We start from the raw sequence: 13,751 nt of genomic DNA on the forward strand, positions 1-13,751 counted from the left end.
AGGTGGAGCAAAACAAATGGTAAATTAAGACATAATTGTACAGCTTTATTATTGTTATAATTACAACTAGACCATGAAACTAACAATACAGTGAATACACAAGTCAAGACAACAGGTAAACAACTATACACTATTACTAATAAAAAAGTTATTACAGCATCTTCTCATTCTTCTGTGCAGCTAACTCATCACCACCCAACTGTTTATTAGCAGGCAACAGAGTAATTTCTCTAGTGCTGCAGGGCAAATTTATTGAAACCATCACCCAACATTCAGCCTTGCGTTCTTCTTCCTTGGGTACAAGCCGTCATTATGGGCTAGCATCGATAATGGTATGCCAGTGCTTGAAGTGTTCCTCGTTGTTTCGGTTTACCACCTCTGAAATTACTACCATCAATGGCACTAATCACTATGATGTGAACATCGGTGCTGCTTTAGGGCAGATAGCTACTGGAGGTGGTGCTGAATACATGAAGGAACAATTGGCCTGTTTCCAAGTCCCTTCTCTGAGTACCCCATCCTTCATTGACCTGGAATGTGACATGGGAACAATATTTAAAGAAACAGTAACTGAACAAATACTTATTGCTGGTCAGAAAGAGGAGGAATTGGCCATCCAACGAGGCAGCTACCACAACACAGTGCCAGCGATAACTGTGGTAGTTGATGGTGGCTGGAGTAAGAGGAGCCATGGACATTCCTATATTGACAATTCTGGTGTTGGTGTTATATTTGGGACAGCAACCAAAGGACTTCTGTTCATTGGAGTCAGGAACAAGCACTGTTCAATATGTGCCATCAACGCAAGGAGAGAACTTCATGTCCACAAAGGGGTTCAGATAACCGGGAGTCCACTGTACTTACTCTTATACAATACACAATTCTGTACTGTACTGTATGATAATAATGGTAGGCCCTTCAAGTAAAGGTCTGTTAAAATGCATAAAATGTCGGTTGTCATAAATATACACCAGATGTTAGGCTGATAATCTACCAATACAAAGTATTGCTTGTGACCTACCATATCTCATAATTATACACATATATTTATACGTACATACACTACATATAATACACCCACACACCACCACATACACACCTCTCAGTTAATTGTACAGAGACACAACCAAACACATCTGATGTACATACATTATACCACATAATACACAAGGTTTCACATATGTATGTACTGTGCAGTTTCTTCACTATACACAATGAAGGACAAAAGTGAGCCCATGATGCATACATTGTACAAACTGGGTTATGCCAAAATTCACTAGTCAAACTGAAGTGATGTCTAATAGTAAAATAATCAAGCTTAGCCATTATCAAGTTACAATTGTCTGAAGGCATATAGTATACACAGTTAGTAGAAAATTCCACTATATGTATATGTTAAAGCATAGCCGCGAGTGCTATATGAAAAATAAAGTACGAGGCGCGCGGCCGAGTACTTTATTTTTCATATAGCATGAGCAAGGCTATGCTTTAAATGATTTATGGAACTTTCTAGTCGTGTAGCTTCACCATACACTAGGACTCGTAATTAACAAGCGTTGCACGAACTATTAGCAGCCTGAACGCACACAAACTAGTTTAACAAAGTAACTCACGCGTATTTCACCATAGTTTGGCATAGTAGACGTTCATCGCGTCTTTTGGCAGGTTTTGCTCGCAACCCACAATCGATTCTATTGCGAGTCACATGGTGAAGTATTTCCGTGATATCTCCAGGACTTGTCCGTTTACATTAACAAACGTAACAGCAACGTTATCTTCTCCCACCCATCATCGAAGCATTTAGGTATGTCTATAAAAGCAATCCAGTGGTGGAACTCGTATTGGCTGGGGTGATTGATCACTCAGCGCGGCGAGGCTATCAGCCTTCACCGGCTTGGGTGATTAGTCATACTGGCGCGAGCCCCGTAGGCTATTAGCCTACACTAAGGCACGTGGGCAACTGTGCTTTATTGCCCACAAAGAGTGCTTTATTGCACCGCAAAGAGTGCTTTATTGAACGAATAAAGCACTCTTTGCGGTGCAATAAAGCACTCTTTGTGGTCGATGAAGCAGTTGGCCGGCTGAGAGTGTACTTTATGAAATTTAAAGTACACCTTTTCCTTTGATCTCGCCCACGCAAAGTTCTATAATAAAATATAAAAATTTCCAACTTGTCAGAAGCATTTTGAAGACACTTTTGTACTTAGCTATATAATATTGTCAAGGCACAGTGAAGGTACTGTGAGAATAGTTTTTGGTCATTATTTTATGTGAGAATATGTAAACCTTCATGACCCTTAATACACAGTACTACTGCACCCATACAATACTTAGTAAGTTTGAAGCAACTACAGTAGAGATGGAAATTTTTGCAGATAGAAATTTTGCTGCTTCATAGTTTAGTTTACCAGAAATGTATACCCTCATAATTATTTTGATGAAACTTTATATTGTGTATTAGTCCGGTAGATATAACTGCAAAAAGGGGTGAACCTGGAAAAAATTCAAAGAAAGCTGAATTTGGTATCATTAGAAAGCGAATTTTTCATAGAATAACATATTCAAAATCCCATAAAATCCACCTCAGGGAAAATTTTTTATGGCCGATTTAGTATTTAGCATATATGACTAGATTCAGGAAAGTGGATCTTCCACGCATATCCAATTTACCAACTTTGACAACTCGTAACTTCAGATCGGAAAATGGTATTGACTTGCAATTTGATCAGTAGTGAGCACCAGCATCACTTATTAGGTGGAGAAAATTTCAGATTGATATTCAACTTGAACACTAAGTTGTGGTTTCTCAATCGGATGTATTTGCAGACCCATTTTTGCAAATCTGGTCATTTGTGACCAACAAAAATGTGCTATCCTTAAATTATTTTTTCACAAGAAATAGTTTCCTTAGCACTTCAGCAACTCTCTCCTCCACATTTTGCAACACATTAATAATCCATGTTTGCAACAAGAGCATAATATTACTACCACATGGATTTACAGTGGAAAGCTGGAATATATATTGTACAAACTTAATTATATGATCTATGGGACTGGTCCCATGTCTATCATCATCGGTTGCAGCCTTAATCCTTCTAGTTTCCAGCCCCATATTAAGTTCCCTCCAATGAATAACTTCTTGCATCAGCTAAAACCATTGATCCTGAAAGCTCCATCCAACTGCAAGGGTTAGCACACTTTCACAGCTTGCATGTGTAATAACTTTCTGATGCCATTTCCATGTACTTTGTTTTGTATACCTGAGACTCCTCAATAAATCAGACTGATTCCCATCAAACTCCAACTTTTTCAACATGTGCAATTGTTGCATTATATAATCCATCATTAACTTTTCAATTGTTTGCACATCATTTGATTGCTGATTAGGCCAACTTTACCTCTTCAAATGTTGCGGACATTGTATCACAGCCACCCGGGAATGTGAAAAGAGGACCTACATATGTGCTCAATAACGTCATCATTTTTCCAGATCTTCAAATGTTTTACAACCTCTGAATGAAAAGAGATATGTACTTGTCATGTTCTGCTTCCAGCGTGCACCAGTAACACAAGAACTTCATTGTTGTCATCAGCTACAACATTCAATCTACTTCCTTCAATTGCAAAATTGAAATGCGCATTGGACTATCAGTATGTCAGAATCTCCATGTGTGCAATCAGTGTGTAGGGCTGGCAGCATCCCCAGGTATGTTATGGTACGTATGTGCAGGTGCAGATATTCAGTCAAGTGAATCTATGGAAGCATACAAAAACCAGGAAGTTTGAGCAAACATCAATTGATTGTCCAATATCTGAGAGATGATGGCCAGGTTGTGCATCAGAGTAATTTGGATACTGACAAACTGATTGTTCAATGTGCACTTCAATTTGCAATTGAAGGAAATAAAGTGTGTTGTTGACACTGATGTTCTTGTCCTCCTGCACAGTGCACCAGAGCATAGCAAGTATATATTTTCTTTCAAAGGTTGGGAAACATTTGAACATTGGAAAATTGATGACATTATTGGGCACATGGGTCTTATTGTAATGTCATAATTACATCTTCTCTTTTCACATGCCTGCATGGAGTTGCTGTGATACAACATCTGCAACATTTGAACGGGATAAAGTTGGCCTAATCAAGAAGAAAATGATGTGCAAATGATTGCAAGAACAACACACTTTCACAACTTGTATGTGCATCTACAAGTTATTCATTAGAAGGAACTTAATGGCTAACTTGATCCATTACCATAATGGAGCTGGAAACTAGAAGGATCGAGATTATATGCAACTGATGATAACAGACATGGGACTAGTACCAGAAGTCTTAACTTAAATTTGTACAATCTAAATGCAAGCTTTCTACTGCAAATCCATGTGGTAGCAATATTATGCTCTCGGTGTAATCATGGATTAAGCAGCATGTGGCAGTTGCAGGGGAGAGAGTTGCAGAAGTGCTGAAGAAACTGTTTACAATAATCGTGACAAATATATTTGTTCAGAACTTACATGATAGGCACCTTTTATTTCTATAACTAGTCTTATCCTTATTTCATACAGCTAATATTGATTGCAATGAATTTCTTATGAGAAAATATTTTAAGAATAATATGCATTTTTGTTATTAGCCACAAATGACCAAATTTGCAAAAATAGGTCTATACTAAATGCATTTAATAAAGAAACCACACCTTAGTGTACAAGGTGAATATCAACCTGAAATTTTCTGCAACTAATAAGTGATGCTGGTGCTCACTACTGATCAAAGTTCAAGTCAATACCATTTTCCAATCTGAAGTTATGAGTTGTCAAAGTTGGTAAATTGGATATGTGTGGAAGATCCACTTTCCTGAATCCAGTCACATATGCCTCAATACTAAATTGGCCATAAACATTTTCCCCCAAGATGGATTTTAGAGGATTTTGGATATGTTATTCTATGAAAAATTTGCTTACTAATGATACCAAAATCAGCTTTCTTCGAATTTTTTCCGGGTCCAACCTTAAATCTACCGGACTATATTCTTACATGCTATTCACAGTTATTGTCCATATTTTCTGTAGTGATTGTTGAGACACTTCTCATACTGTTTTTCATTTGAAATGTTTTAAACTTCTCAGTAGTAGATGTATGGAGCATGTGTTTAAAAATTTTATGGCATGCCTAGCAGTATGTGTGCAGTTCACCATAACTAGTCATAATATATTTATGGTAACAAACAAGTACTAGTTCAATTAGGGATCATATGTAATGAAACAAGTAGGATACACCTACAGGTATACTAGTGAACATTTAATCCACAAGTGTAAACAACCTTGATCACTTTCTGTGATCCCTATTAAATCAAAACTTGTACTTGTTCAAATAGAAGCCACATCATTTTAGTGGTGGGATGATTGTATGTCACCACTAACAAGGATGGGTGATATTAATGGTGTGTAGGTTAACCAAGTAACTGTTATGGTAGATAGCTCATTACCTGAACCAGTCCTGGAGGGTATAGCACAAGTAACACTAAATAATGTGTCCTCAACAATTACATACGACAGCAGCAGCAATCCCAGGACCTCAGACACATCATGGAGTAGTCCTCCAGTAACACTGTGTGTAGTTACTCTAATAAAATGTACGCATGCGCAGACACTCAATGACTGGTTAACAGATTATCAAATGTGTATGTAGCCATAATACATATCCCATCTCAACCACCTGTACAAATTGTGACTATATGTTTAGTGAAGTGTAATACATATTATGATATTTCAATTGTACAGTAACATGATACAGTAATGTTGGTATATTAATAGTCCAGCTGTGAGTGTGGTCCTACAAATGACATGGCTTAAGGTAACGTCAATATTAATGGCGGTGACAATGAAATGACTGCAATGATATTAATGTCGTTATAACACATCATTATTAACAGCAATTCTTCGGTCATCACTTTGATGTTACACATTTCTAACAGTAGTCACTTTAAAGTCACACCCCTATCCACACCAGGGTTGTTATGGTCTACACACACATTACTCTACAAGAGTATTGTGTAAACAAATAGTGTTGTACATTCAGGTTGACATGTGAATACTGAAACAAGTTGAACTCCACTTGTACCGCAATACAAGTTAACACTCAGTTATCCAAACCCCAATTGTCTCAAACAATACTAAAGGTGCTCACAGAAGTGAATAGTTGAAGCTCATTTGTTTATATGCAAAGCTCCATTCAAATACTCTAATAGAACATACACTCACATTTGAAACACTCTAAATAAACAGTCATTTCAAATTCCAATAAACAAGGGTACAGACAAATCATGGTTGGATAAGCAAGGGTCTACTGTACTTGTGTATGTTCTATCAGAGTGTTTTAACAGGTTGAAGTCTGCTACATGTGAATATTCTGAAAATGTGAACACAATCAAGCACCGAATAACTGATTATTTATGGAACCACTTTTCTAACAATTTCAACTCCGCAAGAACCTGCACATTTTACATTCTATGCCCATGCTATTGATGTTCCAAAGAACCCATTCCTACAACTAAATGACTATTTAATCTTCTTATATTTTCACTCACTGATGTTAGAACTAGTTGCTGGCATGCCTTCAGCATGCACACCAATAATTTTAATTGTAATTTTGTACATGAATGCTGTAAAGCTATAAAAATTAATAAATAAAAATTCTCACCACACAAGGTGTTACCAATTATATGGTTTACATGATCACAAGTACACCACTTTTCATCAGGTCACTCATAAGCCAATACACTTTTACAGTTTAGTAGTTGACTAGTCCACTTCACACACACATACAGTGAAACTCATTAATAGCACTACCTGTGGGACCAAACAATGTGGCCTCAATAATGAGGTGGTCTTACTGATGAAATCATGAAGTACACCTTAGTTATGTATATTGGGACCTATCAGAGGTGGCCATGACATGTAACAGTGTTCCTTATATAAAAAACTGGACCGTAAATCACAAAACACACACACACACAAAGCATACAGCAGCTGTCTGAAACAAAGGTATTGCAGCCCGCACTCGGATTCCTGTGTACCACTCAGGCGCTTGAGTCTTGTGCAGGAAAATCCTCATGGGGCAGGGCTAGTAACCTGCAGGAGGACTGTCCAAGTCTCACAGAGTGAGGTTGCAAAACCCAAAGTTCCCAACACTGCTAAATGAGACAAGGACAGTTGGGCATTTACTTTTCCAGTACACACCAGGTACCCATTGATATTACAGCTGGGTGGGCTGTAATACACTACACACAAACGCACACACACACAAACACACACACACACATCAACATAAACTTATATAAGTTTCTCTACACTCTCAATGAGTAAGGTACAAGGAGATTACCAGAAGATGTGCTTGATCCATCTTGATGTTGTTAATCACCATCTGTTCCATTAGGATGACTGTCCATAACTGTTTCCCTCATTGTTCTGTACCTCTAGCACCTTTAAGGTGAACACAGTGTTGGACATGCCCTGAGGACAACAGGTAGTAATTAGTTATAACACAGAACAACTAACAGAACACAATGCTGACACTACACAAACACAACTACAGTGTCACTTGTTGAAAGAATTGTCATACAATAGTGACTGGTACAGACAGGTATTCCTGTCTAGTGACACTACCTCATTTACAAATGGGACCAAAAAGAGCCTGTGTAATGATGTCATCTGATCAGTGAGGTCATGAGGTACAAATAGTGGTTTACATTCAAGTTGAAATATGATCACTGAAACAGCTCAACCACCAACATTAAAAGAGGCCACAATAATTGTGTACGTTCTATTAGAGTGTTTTGTGAACAATTGTGTATGACCACAAAATCAAATCGCAGTATTGCCAATTAAATGCATTTTGGCCGTACGACATGAGTAAATACTGGGACGAAAGTCACAAAACGAAAGTTGCGCAAGTTCTTTTTGTGTCAGGGTGAATAAACCCAGGGACGATTTTCCATTTACCATTTGTGTGTAATAGACGCCTTAGTAGAAATATCATCTCCACAGCCTAAACATCAACTGCCCATAGAAATTAACTGATTGAAACCCTTAAAACATCACTGTGTGATTGAATTCTTCGCTGTTCGATATGTTTGCTAATGCAAGCCGCAGTGTAATTACGCATTCCTAAACACAAGTCCTGAATGCTAGACAGACCAGACCCTATTTTCGGGACGCTTGTATAAGCACCTAAATAGGGTCGGTGGTGCCAGACTAGTCACTAATTGTGTAATCAGTCACTATTGATTATTTGATTACCATGAGGTGACTATTAATAATGATATAATGATAGCTCATTTCATCACTTCAAGGATGATGGGAGGACCATACCAGTAGTCAGTGCTATTGTATTGGGTGTGCATAAACCGAGGGGTAGGTAACAAGCCAAAATTGTCTACAAAGTTTCAAAGATGACTGCCCATATTGCATCTTTCAGAAATATGACTGCCCAAATTTCATCTTTCAAGAGAAATTTCAGTTAAAATTTCCTTAAAATTCATTAATTTCAAAATTAGTAAATCTATAATTTTAGACTCTCAAATCTCATATTTCAAACTGTATAAAATTCAGGCAATATTTCATCTTTCAGAAATAATTTCAGAGATGATCTATGAAATTTCAGGTCGTTATCTACCCCTCAGTATAAACAGTGGAATAGAACGGTGGGATGAATTTGTTTGAAGTCTTGATGTCATTCTTACACCCAAAAATAGACATACAATTTCCCAGGTCACCTTTTACATTTTGGTACCTCAACAAAACTGAACTTGTTTACAAACTTAACAAAGTCAATTATACACACAATTGTAGTTTGATATAATGTTGGGAATCCCAAGAAAACCTTCTGCTGTATATAACACATGACAAAGTGGAAAATTATCAATTATAAAAGTTAGTTAGCTGATTACATGTATTGTAATCAGTATACTTAGACTACAACAAGTTTGATACTGAAATTTGATTGGCTGAAAACGTGGTCTCTAAATCTCGTAGAGCCACGGTCATGTCCAATAGAGACCACGCTCTGAGGCGATACGAAACACGATAATTACGCGCCTGTAACATTGGCAACGCATGGGCATTTAAATGGCTAGTAACAGCCGTACTGAATTAGAGGGAGGTGTAATGGGCTTGTTTGTACTAATCAACACTACATTACTGGCTTACAAGCAGCTGTCGAGGCACAACAACAGCAACAATGAGTTGTAGTCCACTCGCTGAGTCCAGTACTTCGACACATAGCACGCGCCTGTAGCATTGGCAACGCATGGGCGTTTAAACGGGTAGCAACAGCCACGCTGAGGTCCCGCCATGTCGGGAGGTGTAGAGGGCTTGTTTCTAGTAATTAGCCATACATTTCCTATTTACAAGCAGCTGTCAACTCAAGGTACAATAACGAGTTGTAGTCTAAATAAGTTAGACGTCAAGAACCACTGGGTTCTACGCGAGGTTCTACGGAACCCTGGTTCTTGACGTCTAACTATTATTTAGAGAGACATATCTATGTAATAGTTAGAGACCTACAAAGTAGCCTAAAATCTGACCTCTGATCTTCTAAATTTTCTGGAGGCATGTCTTCAGAGGCACTATATAAATTTTCAAAAACCTCCTTTAAATATCCTAGATCCGCCACTGATTCCCCTTGTTGAATGATACTGATGAAACCCAGTACAAACAGAAATGAAGTCAATAAGTTGAGGAAACTTTAACCATGTAATACAAAATTATTGCATTCCGTAATATGGTCACATTTTTGTAAGTGATAGATTAAAAAGTGAACAGTCTAATTTCATACCCACTGAATACAAGTTACATGGACTGAAGGAAGGAGGGAATCCACACCAGCAAAATATAGTTCAGATAAGATATTCATTAGAAGCTTGATGATTCCATAGGTAGTTCCTTCTTGTTGCAATTCACAACGTGAATGTACTATGATATCTGGTTTCTGTACAACCATCTACACATTCAGAGCCTCCACAAGAGTTAGGAGAGCAGACACTCTGACTCAGGCAACAACGTAGACGATTTGCAGTTATACGGAAGCCAGCCTTTACATGGATCACAACTTGGTCAACACCACTTTAGCTGACCATCAAACACTCTTTGTTTGATGTGATATTTTAAAATAAAAAATACAAAACAGTATATAATAAATGGACTTTAAAAAAGAGCCTCTATGACCTGCACAGCAATGGACAAATTCATAATAATGAAAAAATCAACCGTTGCTCCTAGCAACCTAAATTTTACATTATTTGTAGGTGTCAATGTCTTAAGTCACCTCTCCAAGTTTTATAAAGATAGCATATATAAGTCATGAGATATGACATTTTTGAAGTTACAATTTTCCCATACATTGTCAATGAGAGGGGCAACAGTTGCCCCTTCTCGGTAATCACACAAATCATGGGATTCAAAGAATGTCATATCTTATGACCTATATACACTATCCATTTATAACTTGGAGAGATTATTGTTGACATTCCACCTACAAATTATGAGATATATGTACTTGTGAATTTTTGGTTTGAAATACCTCATTTTTGTAACTGCCCAGAAGGGGCAACTGTAACCCTCTCACATAGATATGTATGGAAAAACTGCAATTTTCAAAAATGTCATATCTTATGACATATATATGCTATCCTTTCAAAATTTGGAGACGTTACTTTAGATGTTATCACCTAAAAATAATGGGAAATTCAGGTTGCTAGTAACAACGGTTATTTCTATATGCTATAAAGCCTTATTATGGAATTTGTCTATTGGCACCTCAAGAGGTGCCTCAGCAACTGGACAATACAAACTGGACTGGGCACCACAAATACATGTATCTATAGATCTGTTAAATGAGAAAAGTTTAATTTACATCTCAACCATCCCATATTTTTTCCCAGGCTAGATAATCACTACTCCATAAGAAAGACTATGCTTAACACACAAGATTCTCTTATGGCAGCATCACCCAAAGGGCTGTACAATGAACGGCACACAACGCAGAACTTATTTCTGGTGTCATGAACATATTGGAACAATACATCATCATCAATCACAGAAGGAAGCGTATTCTTATAAATTACAAACAGTAAAAGCCAATAAGGCATTGCTTTGAATACAACCCTCTCTCATTAAACTCCATGATGAAAACTGTCAGTGTCATCCTCTATATACACTGAGGAGCTAGGCGATGGACTATACTTCTATATTAAAACATACTTTGCCTCGCATACTGAGAAATATAGTCCTGGAGGAGGAGAAATCGGTGGCAACTTTATCATTCGCAGACCCAGCTGCCCCTGCAGCAGTCCTGCAGATGAGCTGTAGACGTCGCCATAGATACATGAATATGTGATTGTGGGTTTGAGTTGTGACTCAAGATTGTTCGATCGTGACGAGGATCGTGACGAACTGGCGAAGCGATATATGCCTCCAACTGGCTACATTTCGTTGAAGTATTAAGAGGTATGGTATACATTACCTATGATTAGCACATTATATGGTATCATCATGAGTACAGTTCTGCGAGCTAGCTTCAACCCGAAGTTAGGGCTGGACGAGGTGCTGCACACTCTGAGACCACGGCGTCCAGGTTCCAACATGCATTTTCACGTTTGACTGAAGTAAGTATGACTATTCATTCTCCTTGTGAAGAGTGAGTCACATTTAAGATTGCAAGGGGATGACACTTGTTCTTTGATCTCCGTACTCAGCCATAACGTGAAAGTCAAAAGGTGGAAATTTGCATGCAGCTGGTTAAAGAACAACACAGTTTGTAAAGTGTATACCAGGCATGATTGATACTTTTAGGCAACAGCTTAGATGTAATTTTACTAGAATTTAGTCAAGAGTTAATGCGTTTTCAGTAAAAGTCAAGGGTCAAAGCGAGTTTGGCGAAGGACACAGATCAGAATACCCCCTTGAATTTGCCATCATGCCATGTTCCAAAACTACCAGTACTACAGTGCAAGCTTTCTGCTCTTCACTGAACAAAAACTTGTTCAGTCTTCCACACTTATTTTAACATTGTGTGACAATTTCAAAATGGCTAATCCCACAATGACTCCACTTACAGTATATGTTTATACAGTAACAACCCACTAGAGATCACACCCTCAGATCTTCATGTTGTAAAAGCCTTGCCTTCACAAAATCCATGAAGATCCTCCTGTACATGTAGCAATGTTAACAGCTAATAGTTGTTACTGGCTACATGGTCATGATGAGTGTTCTGTTCACTGATGTCTGACACAATAAGAACAGGCTGGGATAGTGTGTTGTATGGGTGCACAAAAGTGTTATAGACAAGTGTGTATATACAAGAACAAGAGAACATGTGATCAAAACACTCTAATAAAACAGTTACTCATACAGAATAATACACACCAGTACTCCATGCTATTATGTATATAATTATGTTGTTTCTTGCAGTGACCGAAAGTATGCTGTGCACAGTTGAAACTAACCATGATCAATAGCACGATGATGGTGATAGTAGAACTTGAGGTTCGTACATCATATAGCACTCTATATTAATGCTTAATTTATATGAAACTACTTAAGAAATTCTATGATGTGTATATACTTAACTATACAACACGTAAAATTTTTGTTTTGTATAAATGACTGATGATGATGCACTTGTATCTATATAATTATCACACTTAGGATACTACACTTGGCTGATATCAGTGTAAGAGTAGAGAAAAGATTTCTCCTGGGAAAAATTGCCATCCTAAGAAAAGCAAAAGCTGGAGCTGTGGAATGTTGAAAGAAGGAGCAATGTTATTCCACGATAGAACTGTAGAAGATCTCCGTGAGCAGGAAGAGTTAAAATATGAACAATCAGATTATGCATACAGCAGTAGTGATAGCAAGACTGACAATTAAATTATATTTTCGTTGAATCAAATCATTATAGAAGTATTAAATGAATATTGTATTTTGTCAACTGATCAACTTAAAAACATACATACATGTTTTATGCCTCTTTAGTGTTGGTATTTTACAATATTTACAAATGTTACAGTTACTGGCTTTACATCCCTCACACAGACCACAACGACATCTTCTCTTTTTACCTGAATGATGATTGGATGATACATACAAGTGGTACACAATTATGACATACTTCGATCTTGTGACATTGTCCAGCCTCTTGTAGTGCTCACAACATTGACAGTCACTGAGTAAAATTAACAAAAAAAAATTATGTACCATTGAAATGATTAGCCAACAGAACTAGCCTTAACAGAAATAATCTGCAATACTGCTGCATATTATCTATCCATGTTGGTTATTGTGATTTTACTTACTTGACAACTAGCTATAGAGTTTAGAGTTTTACTACAAGGAATAGCACCCTTTACCATAGCAACGAGGTGGTTGCTAAGGGTTGCTATGTAAAATAGCAACAAGGTGGATGCTAGGAGACCATTGCTGATAGTGTTATAGCAGGATGTACATTTTGCACGTTCACACATGTACATTGTACACGAGCACAATATACACACAGTAAACTAACTATGCAGTAGGGATGCCACGACATAGAAATGTTTATGTCATATGTCATAGAGGTTTATGTCACATGTCATATGTCACGACATAATTAACGTTTCACAACTGAAACTGTTACTTATGAAACTGTATAGCTATTTTGATTTAAACATGCAAAAATATCAACTTAAACATCATTAATATTAATTATGACATCG

The 13,751-nt window shown here is 37.4% G+C and overlaps 1 protein-coding gene and 1 long non-coding RNA gene across 2 annotated transcripts in view; one reads left to right on the plus strand and one right to left on the minus strand.

The window, feature by feature from the left end:
- Nucleotides 1-24: 24 nt before the first annotated feature.
- On the minus strand, nt 25-11,392 carry LOC136252549 (uncharacterized). Its single transcript, XR_010699630.1, has 4 exons — nt 11,257-11,392; nt 7,379-7,509; nt 5,484-5,620; nt 25-930 (listed from the first exon to the last, which is right to left on the minus strand). It is a non-coding gene; the product is annotated as an uncharacterized lncRNA (long non-coding RNA).
- A 29-nt stretch (nt 11,393-11,421) lies between these two features.
- The window catches only part of LOC136252545 (golgin subfamily A member 6-like protein 4), a 42,584-nt gene continuing 40,254 nt past the window's right edge, over nt 11,422-13,751 (plus strand). Inside the window, exon 1 of the mRNA XM_066045023.1 lies at nt 11,422-11,502. The gene's annotated coding sequence lies outside the window, so the exon portion shown is untranslated. The remainder of the gene's footprint in view (nt 11,503-13,751) is intronic.

This window comes from Dysidea avara, chromosome 4 (genome assembly GCF_963678975.1).
Source record: "Dysidea avara chromosome 4, odDysAvar1.4, whole genome shotgun sequence".
NCBI lineage: Eukaryota > Metazoa > Porifera > Demospongiae > Dictyoceratida > Dysideidae > Dysidea > Dysidea avara.